This window comes from Chinchilla lanigera, unplaced genomic scaffold (genome assembly GCF_000276665.1).
Source record: "Chinchilla lanigera isolate Chin_1 unplaced genomic scaffold, ChiLan1.0 scaffold00013, whole genome shotgun sequence".
Classification (NCBI taxonomy): Eukaryota; Metazoa; Chordata; class Mammalia; order Rodentia; family Chinchillidae; genus Chinchilla; species Chinchilla lanigera.
Window position 1 is genome coordinate 5880027 of NW_004955414.1, and position 27290 is coordinate 5907316.

Genomic DNA, 27290 nt, shown 5'->3' on the forward strand with positions numbered 1-27290 from the left:
TTACAGCAAGGTCTCTAGATTACATCAAGAAAGATGGGAATTTAATGTCACTTCTCTTTTTTTTTGGAGACAGGTTTTCACCGTGTAGTTCACGTTGGCCTCAAACTTGTGGCAATCCTTCCACCTCAGCCTCCCAAGTGCTGGGATTAAAAGTGTGTGCCACCATGCCTGACTTGAAATATGCTTAAAATTATGTAAATTAATTAAACATGCTCAAGAAAAAATTTCATTTTTAACTATGTTTATCAAAACTTTCCATCACTGTGATTAAATAACAAACATTTTTTCCTCCCAACTATTTTCTTTTATTGAATTAACTACTTTTTTATGATTTCATTTTCTCTCCCTTATTGGCTTATTTTACTGTTTATAATATAAACTTCTAAATTGCTATAGTCTATACTCAAATATTATACCACTTACCATATAGTATGAGAGCCACATAAAAATGTATTTCGGACCAGGCGTGGTGGCGCACACCTGTAATTCCAGCACTCAGGAGGCTGAGGCAGGAAGATAGTTGCAAGTTCGAGGCCAGCCTGGGCTACAAAGTGAGCTCAAGGCCAGCCTGAACTGCACAGGGAGACCCTGTCTCAAAATGACAAAAAAATAAAAAATAAATAAATAAATATATATATATATATTACACACACACATATTTCCAGCTCTACCCTCCTGATCTTTCAACCATTGTGCGCACAAAATAAACTCACTGCTGCATTTATTCACATTCCCTTAAAAATGTGTAGCTGAAATTGTACTTCGTTTTGAGACATTCTGAGATTTTTGCTAGGTACAGGATTCTAGATTGTAATCACTGTGCACTGTAAATATGTACTAATAAAAATAAACAATGAAAAAATAAAGACTTCTAGGCTGATGGATTTTTTCAGTAGTGTACAGTTATCACCCTAATGTCTTTCACAATCTGATTACAATGTCCTTTGAAGTTGCCCTCATCCTGCTTCTTGTACAGGGTTTCATGAACTTTTTTTGCATCTGAGTTTACAGTTTCCATCAAATGTGAACATTCTGCAGCTGTTACTTCATCCAGTGTTTTTTCTTCCATCTTCCTTTCCTTTCCTCTACTTACATCACCTGAAATTGTCCCGCAACTGATTCTAAAAAAAGTTCTTTCTCTTTCATTTTGGATTGTTTTCTATGTTACATCTGCAAATTCACTAATATTTTCTTCTGCAAGTATAATCTACCATTGATGTTATCTAGTAAACTCTGCATGTCACATCTTATAGTTTTCATCTTCACAAGTTTGATTTGGGTTTTTATTTTATTTTTCATATCTGTACCTTCTTTAATCTATTGTATTTTTTTTGTTTTGTTTTGTTTTGGTTTTGGTTTTGGTTTTTCTCCGGTACCGGGAACTGAACTCACAACCTTGTGCTTGCCAGGCAGGCACTTTTGCCGCTGAGCTAAATCCCCAGCCCCTAATCTATTGTATTTATAATAATTGTCTTTAATGTCCTGCCTGCTAATTCTAACACCTTTGTCAGCTTGGCTTGGTGTTAACTGACTAACTTACCTCTTCATTATGACTCAAATTTTCCCGTTTCTTACTGCACAATGGTAATTTTCCACTTGATGTCAGGCATTTTGAATTTCACCTTGATGGACACTATAAATTTTGTATTTCCATTAAAATTTCTTAAGCTTTGTCCTGAGACACAGTGTAATCTTTTGAGGTCTTGCTTTTAACATACTTTAAGAGGTACTGCAGTAGTGCTCAATCTAGGGCTAGTTACTGCCCCTCACTGAGAGAACCTCACGTGTACTTTACCCAGTGCCACACGATTCGCGAGGTTTTCTAGTGTGCCTATTTAAGAGGCACATGCACTGTCTCCACTTGTGTCTGAGTATCAGTCACTCCATTCAGGACCTCTGATCCTTTAAGTTGCTCTTTCTTCGGTCTAGAGTAGTTTCCTGACATCATATCCTAACCTTTAAGGAGCTGAGTATTGTCTTCTCTCTACCTCTTTTCTGTGAATTGTGTCCAACACTGTCTGTCCAGACTTTCAGTTCTGTTTCCTTACCTAAGAAAGTCCTCTGGAGTTTTTCTGAGTGACTCCTCTTTGCCCCTTACCTGGAAATTCCTGTCCGCGTTGTTAGTAACAGGGCTCCTTTCACATGTCTCTCAAACCTCAGGGATACTTGTCCTTCAGTGTCTACTCTCTAGCTTCTTGAAAACGACTGCATTTTGTTCACTTTTTCAAATTGTCCAGTTGCCTCAACTGGGACAATAAATTTAATCACTGCTGATACATCTTGGACAAAAGTAGAATGGGGTTATTTAAATTTAAATTAAGCTGAGCCTGGTGGCATGCCTGTAATCCCAGCACTGGGAAGCTGACGCAAGAGGATCACTGGGAGTGCTAGGCCAGCCTACACTACACAATGAGTTCAAGGCCAGCCTGAACTGCATAGTGAAGCCCTATCTCAAAAGGACTAAATTTTAAATTAAATAATATTAAAGTTCAGTTTCATAGTATCCACATAATATACATCCATATGGGGTAGTGATAGAATGGAATCTTTTTTTGTTTTTTTGTTTTGTTTTGTTTTTTTCCAGTACCAGGAATCGAACTCACGACCTTGCACTTGCCAGGGAGGCACCTTGCACTTGCATTTTGCCGCTGAGCTAAATCCCCAGCCCCTAGAATGGAATCTTTATCACTGCAAAAACTTCTACTGGACACCTGTGTTAATGAATGACATTTTCTCTGTATTGTGGCAATGTTATAGCACTTTATATACTTTAATTTTGATTTTAAAATATGTGCCTGCACACATACCTTTATATCTTTTTTACACATTTTAAAATCAGTATCACTTATCTTCTTCATTTGTAGTAATTATACAATACTGTTAATTACATATGCCCTTAGGATTAAATGCTCTGATATTACATATAGAAAGCCTAGTAGATTGATTATACCACAAATATTCAAGAAATGTTAAGTACTAACAAGAACTAATTCCTTTGTAATTCCTAGCCAATTCATAATAGTCGTATAATATTCTTAAATAGGGTAAGTAATTTTTAAATTATTTAAACTTTTTTAAAATTTAAAAGATGTTTATCATATTACAAGATGAATGAACTGCAAAAACATCACACTAAGTGAAAGAAACCAAGCACAGAACACTGTACCACATGTTGTATGATGTTATTATATGAAATTTCAATATAGGCAAATCTATTTACACAGAATAGAATAGCGGTTGCCTAAAGCTGGGGGAGTTATGAGTAATGGAGTGATACTACAATGGGTACAGTGTTCTAAAGTTAGACTACATGGACGCGTACACACACATCTGAAATACAGCCAAAAAACTAAAACTTTGTGCAATTTTATAGCATGCATATTACATCTCAAAAAAGGTGTTAGGGCTTAAAAAAGAGACGTAGAAATGCATGTACATACTACACACAAATTTTCAAATAATGAAAGAACAGGCAATGAAACAAAGGTTCCCTTCTGTCCCAGAACTCTGGTCTGTCTGTATTGAATTTTGAATATATGTATATGCCTTTGTACATATATAATACTTAATAAAGACACTGCCTTATACTTTTTAAAAATTTTATACACACATACAAACATATATGGAAATACTAAAGTTTATTTAAAATTTTCTAAGAATAGATTTTGCAGTTGCTGTAATAAATACATTTGAATGTAAAAGTATGTTTTGAAGATGTACACTTACATCTTTGGATGCAAATGCTTATAACTAGATTTACTATGTCAAAAGACATACATTTTTAATTAAATTTATTTTTAATTGATGCATAAAAACAAAAAACTGTACATATAAGAGGGTATCACGTTTCAATACATGTACATATTTTACAATGCTTAAGTAAGTTTATATATGTATGTATCCTCAAACATTTATCATTTCTTTATGGTAAAAACTTTCAAAATAGTTTTGTGAAATGTGTAGTCATTACAGTTATCTATAGTCCCCTCCTGTGCACGCACATCAGAACGTCTTTTTTTTTTTTTTTTTTTTTTTTTTTGTTTTTTCTCCGGTACCGGGAACCAAACTCACGACCTTGCGCTTGCCAGGCAGGCGCTTTGCCGCTGAGCTAAATCCCCAGCCCCAACATCAGAACGTCTTAATCCTAACTGGACCTTACTATCAACCTACCCCAGACTGTCCTCGCCACTATCCTCTCCAGGCTCTAGTAACCACCATTCTACGCTCAACCTCTTCAAGATCAACTTTCCTAGGTTTCACATATGAGTGAGATCATGCAGTGTTTGTCTTTCTGTGCCTGGCTTACCTCACTTAACAAAATGAGCCCCGTTCTACCCATTTTGTCACAAATGATATGATTTCACTTTTAGATGGATGAATATTCCACTGCACATACATACCACATTTTTTTAATCTATTTATTAGCTGGTGGACACTGACTATTTCTCTGCATTGGCTATTTTGAATAGTGATACAGTACACACAGAGGGGCCTATGTGTCTTTGAAAGACTGATTTCATATATACTCTTTGCCTATATACCTTTGCCTATATACTCAGGATTGAGACTGCTGTGTTCTGTGGTACTCTTACGTTAAGGCTAATTTACTGAGAAATAGCTATACTGTTTTCCAGAATAGCTATACTAATCAATGTTCCCACTAACACTGTGAAAGGGTTTCCTCTTCTCTGCATCCTCACCAACACATCATTTTTAGTCTTTTGATCTAGGCATTTTTACTGGACTGAGGCGAAGGACAGGTACATTTTTGACAAATACTGCCAAACTGACTTTCAAGAACATTATGATAATACACTCCCACCAATAATGTATGAAAGTAGTTATACTGTTAGACTGGTTATCTCCCTATGCCCGTAAGAACTGTGTTTTACCAAACTGTTTTATCTTTGTCAATCTGATTAGTCAAGCAAATGCTAGCTCACAGTTGCATTCCTCCTATAAGTGAAGCTGAGCCTCCTCCCCAGTTGGTAACCTTCATTTGTTTATTGGCTCATTCACCCATTTTCACTCATTTATTTATTCATTTTGCAGTGCTAGGTACTTAACCTAGTAGGGTCTAACGCACTAAGCTACAACCTCAGCCCAACCTTTTGAATATAATCTAAGCTTGTCAGTTTAAGTGCTTTTTCATATCCTTTACCTATTCTCAGTTTGAGTTGTTGGTCTTTTAGAAAACATTATTGTTTTGTGAAGCTAAATATACTCATACGGAAACAGAGAAATAATTTCAGTATTATCACAAAATGTGGATGGTTAAATAAAAAGTAATTATAAAAAGTAGTTTCATAAAGTACTATGATAAAAGAACAAAAGGACACAGAAAGTATAAAATATGAAAGTACAGTTGATTCAGCTGAAAAATAAATAGCGTTCTCTCTGGAAAGACTTTCAGGGATGACAGATTTACAATACATTGTTTCCTGGTATAGAGCTTACAAAATTTTCAGAAGAAACTATATTATTGCTGTCATTACTACGTAATGTAGAATTATATGAAAACTATGCTTTTCAAAGCAGTAACAAAGAAACAAAAATCACAATACATGAATACTTTTAAATCCTTCAAATAACCAGAGATATAAATACCTAGTACGAATATGGCCCAAAAGAAATATGTCATGATAAAGAAAGTGGTTTTACCACTTAAGCCTCAAAAATGGAGTCATTTTAAAGTCTACTAGAGACCTGACAGATTCTCAGGAGCCCTCATGACCTTGAAGTGAAACAGAATAAAGAATTACAAGTTTTCACCCTCTTTTATTTACTTGTTCACTACCTACAATGTTCTCAGCATATTAAAGAAATTTATCGAATATTTGATGCCTGTTAGGAACTCAGTGTGGAAGGAAAAGCATATCAACTAATCATTCTAATATAATACTGTAGAAGTACACTTTAATCCTACTGGCAGAAGTCACTAAAACACCAAATAGTATCACTATTTTAATTAATCAATCTATGTATTTAAATAGTAATTTTTGGAGTTCTATATACCTTTGTCACTACTACAACTTACTTAGAATATCAAGTCTCACAGGGCAAAATCCTCACTACACAAGGGCAGTCTTTTGACTGAAACTAGTAGTTTCTACTTTCAACAGCCATCTTTTAAGAAACTGAATGGACTTTTTTAGAATCAGAACTTCTGACAGTACTACACATGTGCAACCTTTCTGTAAAGCAAACTATTATCTGGTCTCCTGCAGACAACTCTTACTAGATGAGTAAGTATTATTACAGTTTACAATGTCTGTTCAAAGATATATATATTATAAAATATGTATCATATATCAATATCAGGATATACAAATCATTAATATTGAAATTTTCCAGTTATATATTTTAAATTGTTTAAAACCATTATTGTAATACTGTATTTTGTCTAGATAATTCATAAATTTAAATAGCACTATTTTCAACTGTAATAGCAATGTAGTGCCTTACAATTTAAACAATCCTGTGAAATTCATACTTAACACCTTTTTAAACAATTCATTTATTTTGAATTAGCAGTTTAAATTCCATCCCCTGACAAAATAAATATAGGAAAAGTACCAAACTATTATGGGAAATTTAGAGCCAAAATGTCAGACTACAGGAACACAGAAGTCTTAAATTTCCAGAACAAATCTGTAAACTTACACAAATCACTTCCATTCTTTAAGCCTTAACTGCTATATATGTAAAAAAAAAAAAAAAAAAAAAGTTAATCTATAGGATCCACAAGACCTCCAAATTCTATCTGTCACAAACACATAAGGAGCTAAATCTTAGAATATGTGTTTACGCCAAACAAAATCCCTTACTCTGACCGAAAAGAGTGGAGAATTAAATAAACCAGAACCCTGGGTCTAGTCTCACTCTGCATTGCTCATTCTTGATTTGCATCTTTAAGCTTAGCAAAGAAACTCTGACAACATATTAACCTTGAAATTTTCCAGTTGTAGAAACCGCTAGGTTAGATGGTGGTTGGGAAGTACAGTCTATAGGTTACCCTTCTTTTCTGGTAAATACGTAAGATATATCCTATCTTCTGCAAAAATTAAACAATTGAGTGAATTGAGGCAGATTTGGAATCTAGGTGAGATCTCAAATCCCCTGATCTGTCACAAATTTCAAAGACTTTTTAAATTCCATTAAAGATTTAACAGCTTTTACAAATTTCATTCAATGTAACTATGAAATAACTACTATGTACTATGTTCATGTACAGCAAATAAAGCACTAAGATACAATGTGTGTGTTAAGGAGCTCATTAATTTACATAATGAACTGGACTTATTAAAACTCAAAAAGAAAATTCCATAATCCTCAAAGCTTGTGTAAAATATTTATTCTAGTGAAGAAACATAGTTCAAAAAATATAATTTTTCAATTGCCAAAGTAAATAATCCAAGTATTATAAACAAAAGCTAAAAACCTCACTTGTTTATATATGCAATGAGATAAAAGGAGAAATTGCTTGCACCACTTTTCCAAAGTGTTTATGTAACTCTATCAGGGGAACATTTTTTATCTTAACACTGCAAAAGATTTTACTTTTTCATTTCAGGGAAAAAAGAATGGAGGAGGCAGAGGAGAAAGGTGCTATATGAACTCAGGGCAAAGTTACAGCTGAAAAAATATTGTGTTTTCAGCAGGGCAAAGTAGACAGGTCACCCAAGTGAAGCCCCCTTGTTATACACAAACAATTTGCAGTAATTTTGTTATTTTCATCCAAAGGGTGGTATTCCCGTTAACCTCACGTAAGAATAAGAAACAGGTTTAGGGTGATATGTCTTCCTTTGGAGACATTACAAAAATATATAAGAACTTTCAGATTACTTTTAAAAGGTCACAGGAGGGCCACATACAAACAGCACATACCCATGTGCAATTCCGATTTTCACCTTTAGATTAAGGCAAGAGAGACCATGAATGTGAAGACCACTGTTCAGTACGTGGGGGCGTAAGATAGCTCTCACGCAATATTTTACCAACCATACTATGCTGTGGACAAATGCCAATGGCTGTCCTAGAGCTCAAAACCACATTTTTAGGTGTCCACCAAGAGCCAATTCAATTCCAGTACATTATCCAAGAATAAACAGCCATCAACAGTGAACAGATATAGAAATCTCTTTAATGCTGTTTTAAATACAGCATATGATTATACTATTCATTATTAACAGAAGTAATTGAATGTCACTCAGTTCTCCCAAGTGGTGTATGAGCTAGGCCTGCACTCAAGCCATCCACCAGTTCATTGGGTACATGCTCATTACAAAATCCATGTAAGAAAATCTTTCCTTGATTAGGCATGGTATTGCTCATGTTTAGGTTAGTTGACACCATTTCTATCTAGCTGCAGATTCCTCTCTGCATACTCAGTTCCCACTGATTACCATCTCTTCAGGCAGGAAAGGTCATGAATTAACTGCTTATCTCGTATGAACATTAAAACAAGTCTTAAAGTACAATGAGTATATGTGTGTAGGATTTCTAAATCACATGAACCATATAAGTACATCTCTCTCAATCTACTGTGAAACTTATATTTTTCACTGGTATGTTCCAAAATTAGTCTACATACAAGATTTTTCCCTCAACCCTTCCATGCTTATTACAGGAAGGAACAACAGATTCAGGCTCTGTGCTGTGCTGGACAATCTGAAGAAAATTTCTTTTTCTTTACTTTTTTTTTCACTTTCTCTGCTCAACAAGATAGTCTCACTAAAAGACACACTGATCTTAACAGAATTTTTCAAAATCCTTGTATTTGAACAGTTTATAGATAAAAGAGAAAAAAAATAACAACAACAAAAAAATCACCACTGATATTTAAAGTCAATTTTCTTCAGGATCCAATGAGTTTAGAACAATAAGAAATTTAAATGCTCACCTAAGTTTTGTTTAAACAATAAAAACAAAAAATGAGCAGAGTGATAAAAATACAGTGCAACTATAAAATCAAGTTTATCTAACATTAACTCTTAGGTGTTCCAAAATGATTAGAGAAGAAACTGACACACCAATCTCTATCAAAGAAATCTTCCTTCTGCTTTTTATTCCAGTGGCATGTGGTCAAAACCTTGCATAAAATTTATGTATACCCAGTTTCAAGGACAAATCTGGTCTGGATAACCTAAAATGCAACAAGACATTCTGCCTCTGCTCAAAGTCAAAAAACATAGCTTTAGTCACCAATATTTGTAAATGTTTGTACAAAGTAATCACCCCTAAAATCCTATTACTTTTATAATGATGATATCAATATTCAGTATTTATGTATGTATAAGTAGGTGTGCAGGCACAGCTTCAGAATCCTCTTAACAAAGGAAAGGATTCCCTGAACTTTCTAAGTTATTTCAAAATAATTCACTATTAAATGTCAATACAGTCCTACCTTACCTGCTTTTCCCTAATACCTAGAGATCTACGAGGATTAGGAAGTTTCAGAATGATAGGTGTGATCCTCACATGGTATTTTAGTCCCTTCATTATGTAATAATAATAATCCACTAGAAAAGTAATAACCCACTGGTAATAATAATCCAGTTCAATAAAAGCTGTCATAAAAGGAAACAATGGTTTTGTTTTCTTCTCCTACTTTTCTTCTCCAGAAGACATCATTAAAACACACAGGAAGAACTGACAACACTTTTCTTAAACTTTGTCTTCAGTGTTTTTAATGTTTCCGTGGTCTCTTTCAATGGCAAGTAGCACAGCTGCAGTTTTAGTTTATTTCCCTTGAATTCTTTTATAATTACATCCATGTTGATTTTTATTTTAAAATACCAATAACATGACTATACACTTGCTCTAGGTTATATTCCAAAGTATTACCTTAAAAATGCAAGTTACTGGGTACACAGACATACCGTGCTAAGATCATGGTTAAGATCAAATATATTCATTCTATTCATGTAAATTACAGTACAGTCTTTGCTATTGCTCTCACTTATAAACACTAGTGTCTGTTTCAAAGATACATTATAGTTTAGAAAGCTTCTTCTCAAAAACAATTCTGTAAGTCATAGCACATTGAAAATTCTCTGTAGGATATTTTTAAACACCACATCTAAATATCATTGCTGTTTTCACACACTAACCTAAAACGAGATGAATAAGTACTATGTCGTTAAGAACAGAACAACTCCCCATCACCATGCTGGGAGGATGATTAGGAGTAAAAACAAAGTAATAACCTCAAAAATGACTCCTCACAATATCCGAAGCATTTTAAAACTAACATGACTTGGCCGTCCTAGTTTTCAAACTGTAATAAGCTGCAATAAAACTGACTAATAAAGGGTAAAACTAGAACGTTTGGAAGAACATTTCTAAATCTACTATTTCTGGTGTATTAAATACAGAGCATGATAAAAATGAGGTATGGTTCCAGTGCAATCAAGGTTTTATTTATAAAGTCTGTGCCTACACCAATGTCTTCAAGAGTTTACTTGAGACCATATTCATAAGTGAAATAAACCAGATGGACATGTGCAAACACTGTATTGCCTCCCTAATACAAGAAGCTGAAAGGGTAAATAAGATCCCAAAGGTACAGTAGATATTGTAAAATGGGAAGAAACTGTTCAAAGGGAAAGAGAAACTGGGATGGGGGAAATGAGAAAAGAAGGAAAGGAAAAATCATATATATATATATATATATACATACACACACACATATATATAATGTATATACATAAAATATATACGATAGTTAAGACAGTTATAGTACTAATTTCTCTTAGTTCGTTGAAAAGAAATGTTTACGCTAATATTGTTTGGATAATTAAATGCCTATATCTTGTACTCTGAGTAACTAATATAATGATAACAATATGCAATATATTAACCATTGTTACTCTCCTATTAGCTTGTTTTGAAATTTTGTTTTATTTTTTAAAAATGAGTATAAATTAGCTAATGTTTTCACATGGAAATCCTGTCTTTAACAACAAATAGTCTGATTAATGTTTTAATAAAAAAAATGCCCCTAAGGAAAGCAGGTGGTTCATGGAATATACTGTCTCAGTGTTTGAACTATCCCAAGCATACATTTCCCTCATATTAATCAAATTAGGAGCCAAGGTATAAATTGGTATGTGCAGAAGCATGATTTCACTTCTATAAAAAGGAAAGAGTGTAATAACTAGTTTTTAATGAAAACTAAATATTGAAGCATTGCTAATTACAGTGGTAACCTGTTCACAAACTTAATTCTTTCCACAACTCTGATCACAAATCAAATTAGACAAGAACTGAATCAAACTGCCCCACAAGTTCAGTATTGAAACTAACCACTGAATTTGATTGTTTTCATACAATTCACTTTGTGATCAGAATCACGGAAAGAATTAAGTTTGTGAACTGAGGTGCCACGACATGTACTTTGCTTCAAAAACATTCGAGGAGGATTGCCACCAGAATCTCAGCCAGCTCCAGTCTACACCACATCCCTACCCCATCACCATGGCCTCCCATAAGCTGGTGTTGACCCAGCACAGCAAGAGCACCTAGAACCTGGAGAACTGTTTCAGCAGTTGGTACGATGCCAACCTGAACCAGGCGGGCCATGAAGAAGGGAAGTGCTGCAGGCAGGCACTGCACAATGCTATGAATTTGACATCTGCTTCACCTCAGTGCAGAAAAGAGCAATCCAGACCCTCTCTGGACAGTACTGGATACTACTCATCAGATGTGGCTACCAGTGGTGAGAACGTGGCATCTCACTGAACTCACTATAGGGGTCTGACTGGCCTTAATAAAGGAGAAACTGCTGCCAAGCACGGGCAGGCTCAGGTGAAGGTCCAGAGGCATTCCTACAATGTCCCAATACCTCCAGTGGAGCCTGACCATCCCTTCTACAGCAACATCAGCAGGATCGTAGGTATGCAGCCCTCACTGAAGATCAGCTGCCTTCCTGTGAGAGTCTGAAAGACATTATTGGCAGGGCTCTGCCCTTCTGGAATGAAGAAACTGTTCCCCAGATCAAGTAGGGGAAAAGGGCCTAACTGCAGCCCACAGCAACAGCCTCCGGAGTAAGGTCAACCATCTGGAAGGTCTCTCTGAAGAAGCCGTCACAGAGCTGAACTTGCCAACTGGTACTCCTATTGTCTTTGAGTTGGATAAGATGTGAAACCCCCCAAACCCACGCAGTCCTAGGGGACGTAGACTATGTGCAAATCCATGGAAGCTGTGGCTCCCCAAGGCAAGCCCACGAAGAGAAGACCCCTGGCAGCCTCCTCCCTCATCCGTCCATTCCTCGCACCTCTCCCCGCACCTGTCGCACTGACCACCTCTGCAGAAGTCCTGTGTGATGGATGAAGATGGGGACCAGTGGCTCCCATTTTCACTTTAGCATTTTGGCTCCTGCACCAACTCCCTGGAGAGAATCTTCTCAGAATAATACCTCAGGGACACAAGCTCTCAGTCCAAGCCCAGGGAAGGCTCTTCTTATCCAGGAGAGTTGAGCGGTAGTAACTCTGTTTTTCCTAGTGCTTCTGTTTTGTTTACCAAGGATCTGCTTGAGTAGCGAACAGGGATAACCACACCAAGGCACGACCAACGAGGAGAGGCCCGAGCACACTGTGCTGCTAGGAGCCAGCCCTGCACTCTCCTATAGTCAGTCGCAGTTGGCGAGCTCATCATTCCAGTGAGAGATGAATGTAATCTCCCTCACCCTGGAGGAGCTGGCTCCAGAAGGCTGGGATTAATCCTGAACTAAGTTTATGTGTTAAATTCTTCTACAAAAGAGAAACTATGTATCCAAACAAAAACCCTCTGGGACTTCTAGTGGTGGTTGAGTGGTTCCATATGTGGTCACCAGAAAATAAGCCATTCCTCACACCAGTACGGGATAAGCTCTGGCCTCTAGTAGGAGTGCATCCTGCTGTGTATCATAGAATCCCTCTGCCTGGTTTTGCTGGCAGTGAAAATGCCTGTTGACCACATCTAAGTGCATCTCACTATGTCTGATTTCTGAATCATATTCAAGTTGGCATGGCCCTGCCCCATGAGGTCAGTACTCATTTTAAGCATAAGTGTAAGTAAGTCTTTTTTCAAGATCAGTATAATAAAGGAGTGATGTGCAATTAAAAAAACCTTAATTAGAATATAGATCTTTAATATAGATATTTATAGTGTATTATTACCTACATGAGCGAAGAAATCCTCCAACTACACACAATATTTCGTAGTGTCTAATGAATAGAAACATGGATGACTAGAAGGAAAGTGTTCTCATTATCTATAACACAGTGACACTTGAATTCCACTTTCAATTATTATGCCATTAAACTGCAAACATCAGAGCAGCTTGTTCACACCAAGTTGCAATAAAAATATTGCCTCAGCAAGAGAACAATACAACCCTGAAAGTGAAATAATCTTTATCAAGGTGACTGTGTATCATTCTTAACAATAATAATTTGTAGTAGTCAAATTGCTTCCACTAATATTTTAATCCACCTCTGAGTTGTTATCTCTAATTGACTACATGCAAATGCATGTAAATAATTCTGTTATCTAAAATTAATTTTGCATAGATATTATACAAGAACTGCATTATCTTGCTTTTAAAAACTGTATTATGTGCTTTGTGTAAAAGACAACCTCTCAGGCTGGGGATACAGCTCAGTGGCACAGTGCTTGCCAGGCAAGCACAAGGTCCTGATTTCAATTTCTGGTTCCCCAAAATTAACAAATAAATAAAAAGACAACTTCCCAACTTTATAGCATATCTTACAGACCTGTGAATAGATGCCTGGTGATCTTGGAAGGCTCTAGCATGATCACCAGGAATCATCTAAGAGAAAAGGAAAGGAGTTGTCATCACAAAAAAGGAATACTAAAAGAACATTTGTTGATATACTCATTATTCACATTATCTAGGCAACAAAAGAAATGAGATCAAAGGGAACTCAGTTTGATAAAAAATAGAGAACAGAAAAATAATGGAAACCATAAATTCTCAAAATAGGAAAGAAATGGAAGTATTTTATTTCTTCATTAACTGTAAAAGACAATGTTGCAGGATACATCAGTATGAGTTGGAGGGTTTGTGTTGAGAAGTCTTCTGTAATTTAGAGGGGCTTTCCTTTATAGATGATTTGTTTCTTTTCTCTAGCAGATTTTAACATTCTCTTTTTGTGCTGAATTACTGGAATGCTGACTATCCTGTGCCTTGGTGTCAATTTATTTTGGTCATGACCAATTATATATATATTTTTTTCCTATGCCTGGGATGTTCACTGGTATTAATTCTCTAAGCAGGTTTTTACATCGTTTGTGCTGACTCCTGCACTTTCATTGACTCCAATCAGTCAGTCATATGTTGTTCTTTGCATCATCTTGCAGTTGTTGGAAACATTCAAGTAGATATGCAGGAAATTAAAAATTCTACTGAGAGTTTGCAAAGCCACATGAAACAAAGTATAAATAGAACATCAAACATGGAAGACATGATCGTGGTTAGTGATCATGAAAACAAAGATCTCTTAAAAATAGCAAGGGACCAAAGAACAACTGAAGAAATAATGAAGAAATTCATGACAGCCAAATAAGCTAGTCAAAGAGTTCTAAAAGATATTCTAAGAGAAAATAAAGCCAAGAATACCAATAGAAAGAAGTCGCAGGCAAAAGAAGCAATTAAACAGAAGGAAAAGATAAGGAACAATCAACATGAAAATTATAAGACAAAAACAAGCCAATACATAAAACTTATAACCATGAATATAAATGGTCTCAAATCACTGATCAAAACAAATGGCAGAATAGAGCAAGAAACAAGATCCAACAATATGCTGCATTCAAGAAGCACATTTAACTCAAAAAGAAATTCATGGACTTAAAGTCAAAGGATGGACTGTGGATAAAAGGGTTAGTAGCTATTCTATTCAGAGACAATGTAAACTTCAAGCCAAGACTGATCAAAACATATAAAAAAGACCACCATAAACTGGTTAAGGGAAAACTACCAGAAGTAGTAACAATCATATATTTGCACCAAAGGTAAGGCATCCACCTATACAAAACAAATATTAAAGTACAGGACAAATCAAACAACTACTAACCCAACCAAAGAAGAGAACTACAGGCCAATCTCCCTAAGGAATAAAGACACAAAAGTCCTCATCAAGATACTGTCAAACAAAATGCAGGAAATCACCAAGATTATACACCTTGACCACACAGAATCCATCCAAAGGATGCAGTGATGGTTCAAAATACGCAAAAATGTAATACACCATATTAACAGAGCCAAGGACAAAAACCACATCATCATCTTAAAAGATGCAGAAAAAGCATTTGACAAAGTCCAACTCCATTCATGACAAAAAAAAAAAAAAAAAAAAGCTACAAAAACTTGAAATACATGACTGGGTATCACAATACCTGACTAGAAAGTATACAACACAGGTACTCTGTTAAAAGTAGCATGGTATGATCAAAAAAACTTAAAAAATAAAACAGAGCTGAGGATCAACGGAACAGATTAGAAGAGGAATAAACAACCTCAAACACATTCAGCCATCTTATCTTTCACAAATAGGCAAAATACATTTACTGGAAGAAAGAATGATGCTGGAAAAACTCCCTTTCCACATGCCAAAGACTAAAATTAGACCCATGTATATCACCATGCACTAACCTAAAATCTAAATGGATCAAATATTTAAATATTAAAAGAGAATCACAAAATCTATTGGAAGAGAGAACAGGTAGAATTCTTGAAGATACAAGCATAGGCAAAGGCTTCCTGAACAAAAAACCATGACGGCAAGAAAAGTCCTACAAAGAATCAACATCTGGGATCTCATCTTACTGAAAAGCTTTTGCACAGCAAAAGAAATCACCAATAGAGTGAAAAACAACCCATATTAGTGTGGGAAAAACTCTTAGCAAGTTGTTCTTCAGACAAAGGACTAATATCTAGAAGATATAAAGAACTGAAAACAATCTGATTCCCCAAATTTAAAGACCCAATCCATAAAAGGGCATCTGAAATGAATAGACACTTCTTACATCAAGAAATTCAAATGGCAAATAAATACATGAAAAAATGTTCAACATCACTGATCATTCAAGAGATGCAAATTAAAACAACAGAGATTCCATCTCACCCCAAAAAGAATGGCTATCATCAAGAAATCAACCAACAACAAACACTGCAGAGGCTGTGGGGAAAAAAGAACCCTACTCCACTGCTGGTGGAAGAGTGGACTGGTGCAACCACTGTGGAAATCAGTGTGGAGATTCCTCAAAATACTAGGACTAGAACTTCAATTAGACCCAGCCATGCGCTCGCTTAGGCAGCACATACTAAAACTGACCCAGCCATTCCCATTCTTGGTATCTTCCCAAACAAATTAAGAGCATAATACAAAAGTGATATATGTACACCCATATTTATAGTAGTGCAGTTTGTAATAGCTAATTCTTGGAAACAACCCAAATGCCCAAGAACCAAAGAATAGATTAAAAAAAGATGTATTTTTTATATAATGGAGTACTACTCAGCCATAACAAAGGATAAACTTGAGACATTGATATCTAAATAGATGGACCTAGAGATCATACTCTTAATGGAAATAAATTGGACACATATGTGTAAACATCTCATTGTTTCTCTGTTGTGAGAAACTGAAAGTATAAATAAGAACCAAAATGTGTAAGAATTACTTTTTTTTGTTCTTACTAGGACTGAACTCAGGACCTTGCACTTGCCAAGCAGGTGCTTGTGCCGCTGAGGTATATCCCTGGCCCTCATTTTTTAAATTTTTTTCAGTTATTTGAAAATGGAAGTAATTGTTAATAAGGAAAAGAGAACTGGGCAAGTGGAAGGGAAAAGAAATAAATGAGAAAAAAGTAAAATGGAAACAAAGCTCTATAAATAAGGGGCTGGGGATTTAGCTCAGCAGCACAGTGCCTGCCTGGCAAGCGCAAGGTCGTGAGTTCAATTCCCAGTACCGGGAAAAAAAAAACAAAAAAAAAATAAATAAAAGGGTAAGAGCTGTTGAAGAGAAGGACAGGGAATGGGAAAAAGAAAAAAGAGGAAATAAGACATACCCCGTGCAAGTACAAATTCCCTATGACAGACAGCTCCATCCCTGGTCACAGGCACATTTACAACAATATACATAATCACTTCAAAAACATTTAAGCTTTTAAATCCTCAAAAATCATACCCTATAATTATAATATTTTTTCTTTTCAAGTTACTTCCTTTTCATTTAAATAGGAAGTTTCTGGTAAAAATTAGTTAACTTCTTCGAAAGATCTATCCATTCATTGGTAGAATAAATGATATGTGCCTTATTGAATATATTAAAAGCCTTTTTAGTTCACTGTTTATTACATTGATTGCTTCCTTAGATGTACATAAGTCCTTAACTTTATCTTATTTTCCATATAGATGTTTTAATTTACAATTGCTATGTTCTAGAATATGTTTTTGAAGTATATGATAAACTTGAAGAATTTAAACTTCCCATTTGGAAAATATAATTTAGAACTGGCTTAAGACAAAAGTTATTTTATAAGACTATAAATCATTTGTGTGTTAACTGTATATCATCCTCATATACCCAAAACTCAACTACTCAACAAGTTCAGTTACCTACAATATTGATTTAACGTTTTGTTTCTTAAGCAAAGAAAGTTTTTATTCATACAAAATCAGAAATGCAAAAACTGTAAGTAAAACAAGTAAGTGCAGAAATGTTCTGCCTGAGGTACGGCATGATGCCCTGGAGAGTTGCTCCTGCCCTTACAACACACTACATGGTAGTTCCTTGGGCTCTTCAAAACTCTGGCAGTATATTAAGACCATCTTGAAGAACAACACTTTGGCAAACTCAAAACAAAGGATAGAATAAGCCCTGTACTACCTAAAGGGAGGGAGGGAAGGTACGAAGAGAATGTAACTTCCAAATCAATACTTCCCCTCTCTTCTCTTAAAACCTTGGGAATATCACGTAAAAGCACAGTGACCTAGTCAACACAATCACAAAAGCCAATGAGACAGAGAAGCCAACAACCAGCTTAATGTGACACAGTATACATGCCCCAAGTAAAGTGCTCAGTGACTACAGGTGAATGAGTGATCCCAAAGGACACTAACAGAAGTGCCCAGGAAAGTTCTGAACAAACTGCTGACTTGTACAATCATAAGCAAATAAAACTGCTACTTTTTTAAAGGCACTAAATTTTAAGGTAGTATATTACATAGCAATAGATAACAATACAGTGAAACTAAAAATTACATTATCTTTGATGTACAACAAAAACCCTTACCCAATTTGATATGTCCTAAATGTATATTATAAAATATTTCATATTAATGTTAATTATAAAAGATTTAAGCTTTTTAATATATTCTAAAAAAACACAAATGTGATATCTTTTGAAATAAGATGACTGAAAATATTTTAATGAATCCAAAACATAGATTTTTATATTATTGAATAACAATGAATTTTATTGTTCTCAACCTACAATACAAATTAGGTAATAAAAAAATCCACTAGTACCTACATTTTATTGTTGTTAGAGGTCCATTATGGATATGTAAAGCATAAAACACACTTTTTAATGGTCTAAATAGGATGCAATTTTGATTGCTAACTTATCTTTATCCTATACTTTATTAAAACTTTGCCTAAAAAAGAACTCTTGGAACTAATTAGCTGTTTTAACAACAGAAACTCAGCATAAGTCAAACATACTTTCAGTCTTTCCCTCCTCTAATGTTCCACAGTGATACACGGGAGGAAAGTATAAAATATCATTTAGTTATGCAAACAATGTAATTACTAGTATACATATTTTTGCTTCAAACCAGGTACAGCAAACAAAAGAAAATAGGAAAAAAATATGATAGAGCCTGATCTACATAGGTGAAATGTTTTCTTAGAGAACACCCCAACCATTTGATGATCTATATTGTACAGCATACAAATACATAGTTTTACAATAAAGGTCCTCTGTTCATAAGAACTTACCATATATATTCTCAAGCTCTTATTAATAAATATACCTAAGAGGCCAGATTATAATGAGGAGATTTACTGGTGAACATAGAATCAGAGCAAAATCAGTTTAAACGAGGATATGTTTACAGCTTCATAATTCAAAAGAGGTAAGGCTTGGAAGCAGCTTATATTTCCACCGACAAACAAATGGATAAAGAAAATGTGGTATTTATATACAGTGGAGGACTACTCTTCCATAAAGATAAACTTGCGTCATGTGTAGGAAAATGGATGCACCGTGAGACCATAATGTTAAGTGAAATAAACCAGGCACACAAGCTGAAATGTCACACACTTTCTCCTATATGAGAAACCCCAACGATAAATGAAAAGCACAATGAAGGGTAAACAATAGGAAGTAGAGAGGCAGATTTTTCTTGAAAGGGGATCAAGAGATGGAGGGGAAGATGGGATGAAAAATGGAACTGGGACGTGTTGTGTACATGTGCCAACTCTTCCACACAAAGAATGCAAACATTATGTACTACAAACATGTACAGAAAAGAAAGAAGAGCAACAGACAGATGGAGAAGGGAAGGAGGGACGTTTTGTGTACATATACCAACTCCCCACAAGGAAGGCAAACATGCACTACACACTGGTAATAATACATAAGATTAAAAACTAAAATATAAAATAAAAAATAAAAACAGGTAAAAAATGTAAAATAAAAAAACTATCATATGGTGAAGTCAAATCAGGAAATTCTGCTGTTTCTACTGAAAAAGGATATTGTGTGTGTGTGTGTGTGTGCACGCGCATGTGCATGCATGTGTATTCACACATGCTGAGATCAAACCCAGGGTCTCAGAAGTATTATGCAAGCACTCTACTACTGACCTACATTGTTACCCCTAGAACATCTTGAGTCACAGTAATCTCTGTTCTACATGGACACTGCTAACCTTTGACCTGCAATTCTCTGTTCTTCTGTCTCTTGAAGGACCAAATCCTCCCATAACTTACAAACCTCTCCTTTAGAATCACTGATACATAAAATTGTATTTTAGTCAAACTTTATTGTGACCTGGGAACAACTCTGAACCTTTAGAGTCTAAGACTAAATACATATCTCTGCTTCAATCTATTTTGTGATTTTTCACAAACAAGGAAAGGGATATTTAATTATTACCATTTACTGGCAAAAAAAAAAACATCAGAAAAGCTAGGCTGGGTAGAAAACTGAAAGAGGTATACAAATGATACTAAAATGCCCACGGTTTATGCAGATTAATTGTACTACCTGGTAACATTCACTGCTAGCTACTGCATGTTTGCTATGAATCCTTCATAAACAGATGAACAGAGTATACTGTCTCTACACAATCACATGAGTAGCTATTATAATAGTAGTTTTACAAATGGAAAAATATACTAAGAAGATAAATAAATGCATCCAAGAGCTCATATCTATGAAGTCAATGATCACTTTCTTAAACAATGGAACATCCTACTGTACTGTCCCAAGAAAATTTCAATGCTATTTTGTACCTGACAGTATTTATACACAAAGGCCCAATATGAAGGAACAGGGTAAAAACAGACCGGATTAGCTGTTACCTCTCCTTCTACCTATCAGCTAAATAACTTCTAAGAGTAATAAGCAGAGAATACAAACCAATTCAAGAGAGTGAGTGGGTCAAAGTCACCAAATTCCACCAAGGTCTTTATGGCCTATTTAATGCTATGGTATCTTCTTAGCCTCAAACTTATCAGGGAGTAGCAAGAATACTGCCTTATTCATTTGTATTTAATTTTTGCAAATCTTTTTTTCTTTAAATTTTTATTTTTCATTAGTACGTGTTTGCAATTGGCTATCCACATGCAAAAGTTTAACTCTAGACCTATACATCTCACTATATGCTAAACTAAAATCAAAACCGATCAGAGATCTAAATGTTTAAGAGAAAAACATTTAATCTGCTGGAAGACAGCTTCTTTTCCTGGCTTTCTTCAACACATTTTTTACCCTATAGTTTTCACTTGTCTATGACAATAGCATTCCTAAAAAACTTCCTATAGAACTTCGTAATAACCACGACAGCTCTACTTTTAATACAGTCTGTCAACTAAGAATGCTTCAAAAGTGTATGTGATGGCAATAAAGAGCATATTTACATGAAATGACAAAACCAAATTTCATTAAAAATTCCATATCCCAAGAGGTAGTATATGACTTTGTAAAGTGCCAAGCCTTTGAAGTTGAAGTCCTTACTGTGAATGACCTTGGGCAAGTTAGGTAGCCTCTCTAAACCTCAGTTTTAAATTCATTAAATGGAAGTAAGAATACATACTTCTACAGCTGTTTTGAGGACTTAATGAAATAATAAATATATGTAAAGCATTTAGCACCTTACTTGGCATAATGAGGTTCAATAAATGATAGAGATTATTAATATAGTTTGGAAAATTTATGCTTTTAATTAAGTAAACAATGCCCCCTAATGACAAATTAGTAAAATGGAAACATGTGTCTCTAGGTCCTGAAGAGAGCTCTAAGGAACACCTGGAAAGTCTACTGAGTCTATTTCAGGTACAACAAAGATTGCAAGGAACAAGAGAACAAGAGCTGCGATGTAAGAGGTTCACAGTAAACACCTACAGGCAATACAAAAGCAGAATTATTAATTTCACCAACTCCACATAAAATTTTGAAGTAAAGTTTGTCCCTGATACCGCTTTCAGAATCCTTCCCAAGAGTAAAAGGCTACAGCAAATACCCAGGGTGTTTCCAAACTGTAACGTATCTGACCAGTATGTTCTAAAGTTTTCCTATCTCCCTCTCCTCATCCTTTGTCTCATGACCCTAGAATTCCTGCACTAATCATTGAGTTTAATCAGAAAAAAAAAAAAAAAAAAAAATCCCTGCTAAAAGTGCCAGCTAAGTACCACCTCAGGAGTTTAGCTATTTTGCTTCACAGGATGCCTTGACTAGGTAAAATGCGTGCCTTCAGAATTTTCAGTACTCATATCAGGATAAAAGGAAAGAATTCTAATTAATGTTACTTTGAGATGGGTTATTTTGACCGGATTCTAGTATACACATTAAAGTAAAATACATACTACAATAAAGAATCCAGGTATGAAGATAACTTCAAGTTTAATTAACTAACATAATAATTACAAATGTATGCATAAGACTAAGTAGTTAAGCAGAAAATAAAATGTCTGTAACAATTATTCCTACAATGACAGTTTTAAAACTGTCAAAATACCTTTAAACATTAAAAATTCAGAGTAAACATTGCAGTTCATGTAACATGACTATAGGAATAAAAGAAGTATGCTTCAATACTGTTATAATATTCTGAACAGATGATTCTGATTAGCTTCACAGCAACACTACCCCAGGTTACATTATGGATACTTTACAGAAATTTGCCTTCATTGCGAGATTCACTTTTTATATTTTTATTAATAAATCTTTATCTCTGAAGAGCTAATAATTTGTTCTAAGCGATGAGAAAAAATATTTTAAATTCCTGAATTAGCTCTATGTGCCACTCTTTGCCTCTCTACAGTCCTGTAATAATCTGCATCAATAACACACAGACATGTATTACTAACTTCCTAAACACTAAACCATAGCATTTCACAAATTACATGTTATTTTTACCTGCTGCTTCGAAGTTTTGCCAGCAATCAGAAACAGAGTGCTGTACGGCCTTTTCAAAACATGTGCACATCATTTCCTCACTTTATGAACTGCTACTACAAAGTCAGTTTTCAAAAAACTAAAGCTAGAAAAGTAGTTCACAAGCACCAGTACAGACAGACAAGATAATCCTAATGACATAAGGAAAACAAAGAAATATTATTATTAAAAGCTGACTATAACACACAGCTTGCTGTACCAAACCTTTAAAGAATATGAAAGTTTTATATGAACTATGACATTTAATTACACTTCTCTACAGAAATGGCAATAATTCCAACCTGCTCTATCATCTCATCCTCCTCAAGATTTAGTTTTGACACTAAGATATCTATTACAACCATCCATATATAGATTACCATAAATATTACTCTAGCAGGATTCTCTAAATCAATGTTTAAAAAATGTCAGGCATGACTCATAATAAAAGTGTCATTTTATCACACAATTCTTACTCAAATGTCTATAATACTTTCTTATTTTCCACTAAAACTGTAGCCACAATGCCATGAAACAATCTTATATACATCCAGTGTCATCTTACATTACTCCATGAAGCAGGCCCATACTTTAAGCATGCTATTACAACTTATTTAAAACTATTTATTATTGTCTACCTATGTAGCATCTCATTTCTTCTTCATAGGTACTGTTCATACAGCTCATAGGTACTGTTGCAATGAACATAGATGATTTAGCCTCTAACTTTTGACAAAAGTAAGCAAAAATGAATTCATTAGGAGAACAATTACTATTAAGCAATGAAGTACTAATTTTTTTAAAAAAGTAGACACGCAGAGAATGAACATCTAGTATAACATGAGAATTTCATTAAGAAAGTAGAACAAAATGTAAAATTTAGAAAAGCACTACAAAGGGAATTTCTGGTAGAAGAAACAGTGTAATAAAGAATGGACATGACAGAGATGAATCCCGGACATCTTCAGGAAGCCCGGTGAGTCGCTGCTACGCCTCCCTGACCAGTGTGCAAGGCAGGCAGAAGCCTGGGCCACCTATGGGGCCTCGGTGGCTACTCATGACACCCATAGTGTGTCTGCCAGGACTGGGCTGAATCCCGGACATCTTCAGGAAGCCCGCTGAGTCGCCCTTGCACCTACCTGACCAAGGTGCAAGGCAGACAGTGCCCCGGGCACCGTCTGGGGTCTTGCTGACTACTCCCCACACTCACAGTGTTTCTGCGAGTGCTGGGCTGAACACCAGTCACCTTCAGGAAACCCGGTGAGCCACTCTGGTGCCTCCCCCACTAGTGTGTGAGGCACGTGGAGCCCTGGATAACTTCTGGGGCCTTGGTGGTCTCTGCCAGAAAAACTCACACCTCCCTGGAAGCTCAGCTGAAACCTGGACAGAGTCACTGGACTCAGGGAGAGCACCCTCACCCCTCCCCTGCCAGTGTGGGAAGCAGGCTCTGTCCTGGGCAATAATCTGAAGCCTCAGTAAACACTAGCTGCATCCTCCCTACTCTTGTGGAAGCTGGGCCAAACCCCACACAGCTTCAGGAACCTGGGCGAGCCTGCCCCACTCTTCCCACAAACACGTGGGAGCCAACTGAATGCAAGAAAGTTTGGGAGCATACGGGACCCCACCTTGTAACCACTCACCAGCACAGGAGGTGCACTGAGCACTAGGGATCTTCACACACTTGCCCAGCCCCTCACACGCAATCGGGAGAGTGAGGCTGCACTCCAAGGAGCCTCTGGATCTTCAAAAATGACAAAATGAAGGAGCAAAATGCAATCCCAGACCTCCACACCACCCAGAACAAGTCCAGGAGACATCAACAAGGAAGAGCCTGGAAGTCATACACCTGAAATTTCTGAAATGGTAGCAACTGAAGTAAAGAAACAACTCCATCAGGCCATGGAAGACATCAGATCAGAAACAATGTCTCAGGTGAAAAAATAATAATAACAATAATGAAAAAAAGGTTCAGCACATCCAAAGATGTCACTGACAAGAAAATAAAAGAGCATAGACAAATCATGGGCCTTCAGGGAACAATACAGAGAAGAATTAGCAGGTATGAAAAAGATGCACACAGGGGCTGGGGATTTAGCTCAGTGGCAAAAGCGCCTGCCTGGCAAGTGCAAGGTCGTGAGTTCGGTTCCCGGTACCAGAGAAAAACCAAAAAAAAAAAAAAAGAAAAGAAAAAGATACAAACAGATATTCAGGAAATTAAAAATTCCATTGAAACCACCTGAACGAAGGTGAAGATAGACTTTCAGACCTTGAAGATAGCATTGCCAATAATGAACATGAAAGGAGGGATCTCTTAAACACAACAAGGAACCAGGAAATAAGAATTCAACAACTGCAAGATATAGCAAAGAAAAACAATGTCAGATTAACAGGTGTGAATGAAACAGCAAGTGTCAACACAAATGACACAAAAAGAGTATTTGCAGAAATAATAGCAGAAAATTTCCCAGGCATGGAAAAAGAATCAGATATCCAGATAAGTGAAGCATACAGAACTCCAGTTAATCATAACCACAATAAATCTACACCCAGATATAGTGATCAAGATCCCAGAAACTTAACAAAAGCTCAGAATATTAAAAGCTATGAGAGAAAAGAAATGGATCACCTATACAGGAAAGCCTATCAGAATCATGGAAGACTTCTCAACACAAACCATCAAGGCAAGAAGAGCTTGGAGTGAAGTATTTCAGGTAGTGAAAGAAAACAACTTCCAATCCAGACTGACATACCCTGCAAAACTATCCCTTAAATTTAATGCAGAAACAAAATATTATCATGATAAAGAACAAATGAAGAAATTCATGAGCATCAAACCAATCCTACAGAGTACTAAAAGATATTCTAGAAAAAGATAAAACAAACCACAGCTTCAAGAACAACAACAGAAAGGAACCACTAAGCAGAGCAAGCACTTAAACAGAGGAAAAATGGAGGCTCCAACTGCAGGAAAATACCAGGACAAAGATAAGCCAGTATACATCAGATATAACCATCAATGTCAATGGTCTCAATGCACCAATCTAAAGAATCACACCAGCAGAGTGGATCCAGAAACAAAATCCAAATATATGCTGTATACAAGAAACACATTTAACTCAAAAGGAAATTCTAAGATTGAAAATTAAAGGATGCAAAACAATACTCCACGTGACAGGAACCCAGAAAAAAGCAGGTGTACCTATTCTGTTTGCAGACAATGTGACCTTCAAACAGTGAAAAGAACAGTCAAAAGAGATAAAGAAGGACACTACATGCTTGTGAGGGGAAAGCTTCAAGAGGAAGAGATAACAATCATAAACATCTATGAACAAAACATAGGAGCACCCATCTATATTCACAAATTTAAACAGACATGAGAAATGAAATAAGTACCAACACAATCATAACAGGGGACGTTAACACACCATTGTCACAAAGAGATAGATCAACTAGACAAAAAATTGGGAAAGAAATAACAGAACTTAACCAAACGTGTGAACACATCGACTTAGTAGACCTTTACAGAGTGTTCCACTCAACAGCATCAGAATACACATTCTTCTCAGCTGCACATGGGATGTTCTCTAAAACAGACCATACATTGTTACACAGAACATGTTTAAGTAAATGCAAAGGAATTGAAATTATCCCATGTATATTATCAGACCATAGTACAATGAAATTGGAAATTAATGACAAAAGAAAACACAAAAACTCCATAAATAGTTGGAAATTAAATAACATCCTCCTGAACAACCAATGGGTCACAGATGAAAACAAAGGAGAGATTAAACACTATTAACAATCAAAGAAAAATGTACAAACAACCTACAGGAACCTGTGGGATGCAAAAGCAGTCCTCAGGGGGAAATTTATAGCAGTGAACTCCCACCTTAGGAAAACAGAACAAGCACAAATAAACAATCTTATGCTGCACCTCAAGTTCCTAGAAAAAGAAGAGCATGTCACATCCAGAGTCCAAAGAAGGCAGGAAATTATAAAGCTCACAGCAGAAATTAACGCAATGGAAACTAAAAAAACGATACAAAGAATTAATGAATCAAAGAGTTGGTTCTTTGAAAGAATAAATAAAATAGATAAACACACAGCCAACCTTATCAAAAAAAGAAAAGGAAAAACTGAAATACCCACAATAAGGAATGAAAGAGGTGAAATCACTACAGATCCTGAAGAAATTCGTATCATCAATACCTACTTTGAAAATCTTTACTCTTATAGGAGGGAAAACACAGAGGAAATGGACACACTTCTAGATATGTATGAATTACCAAAGCTGAATGAAGAAGATATAAAAATCCTGAATAACTCAATATCAGCCAGTGAAATTGACAAGGTAATTAAAAACTTGTCAATGAAGAAAAGCCTGGGTCTGGATGGATTCACAGCTGAATTCTACAAGCAATTTAGAGAAGATTTAACACCAATTCTTCTCAAACCCTTTAATGAAATTGAAAGGGAAGGAATCCTCCCTAACTCATTTCTGGAGGCAAGTATCATGCTGATACCAAAACCAGAGAAAGACCCAACCAAAAAAGAGAATTACAGGCCTATCTCCCTAATGAAGATAGATGCAAAAATCATCAATAAAATACTAG

General features: G+C 35.6%; 1 protein-coding gene and 1 pseudogene across 1 annotated transcript in view; one reads left to right on the forward strand and one right to left on the reverse strand.

Annotated features, from left to right (window-relative positions):
* The window catches only part of Tmem135 (transmembrane protein 135), a 206311-nt gene that overhangs the window by 69388 nt on the left and 109633 nt on the right, over positions 1-27290 (reverse strand). The gene's annotated exons all lie outside the window — the stretch shown is intronic.
* LOC102028526 lies at positions 11479-12333 on the forward strand (annotated as a pseudogene).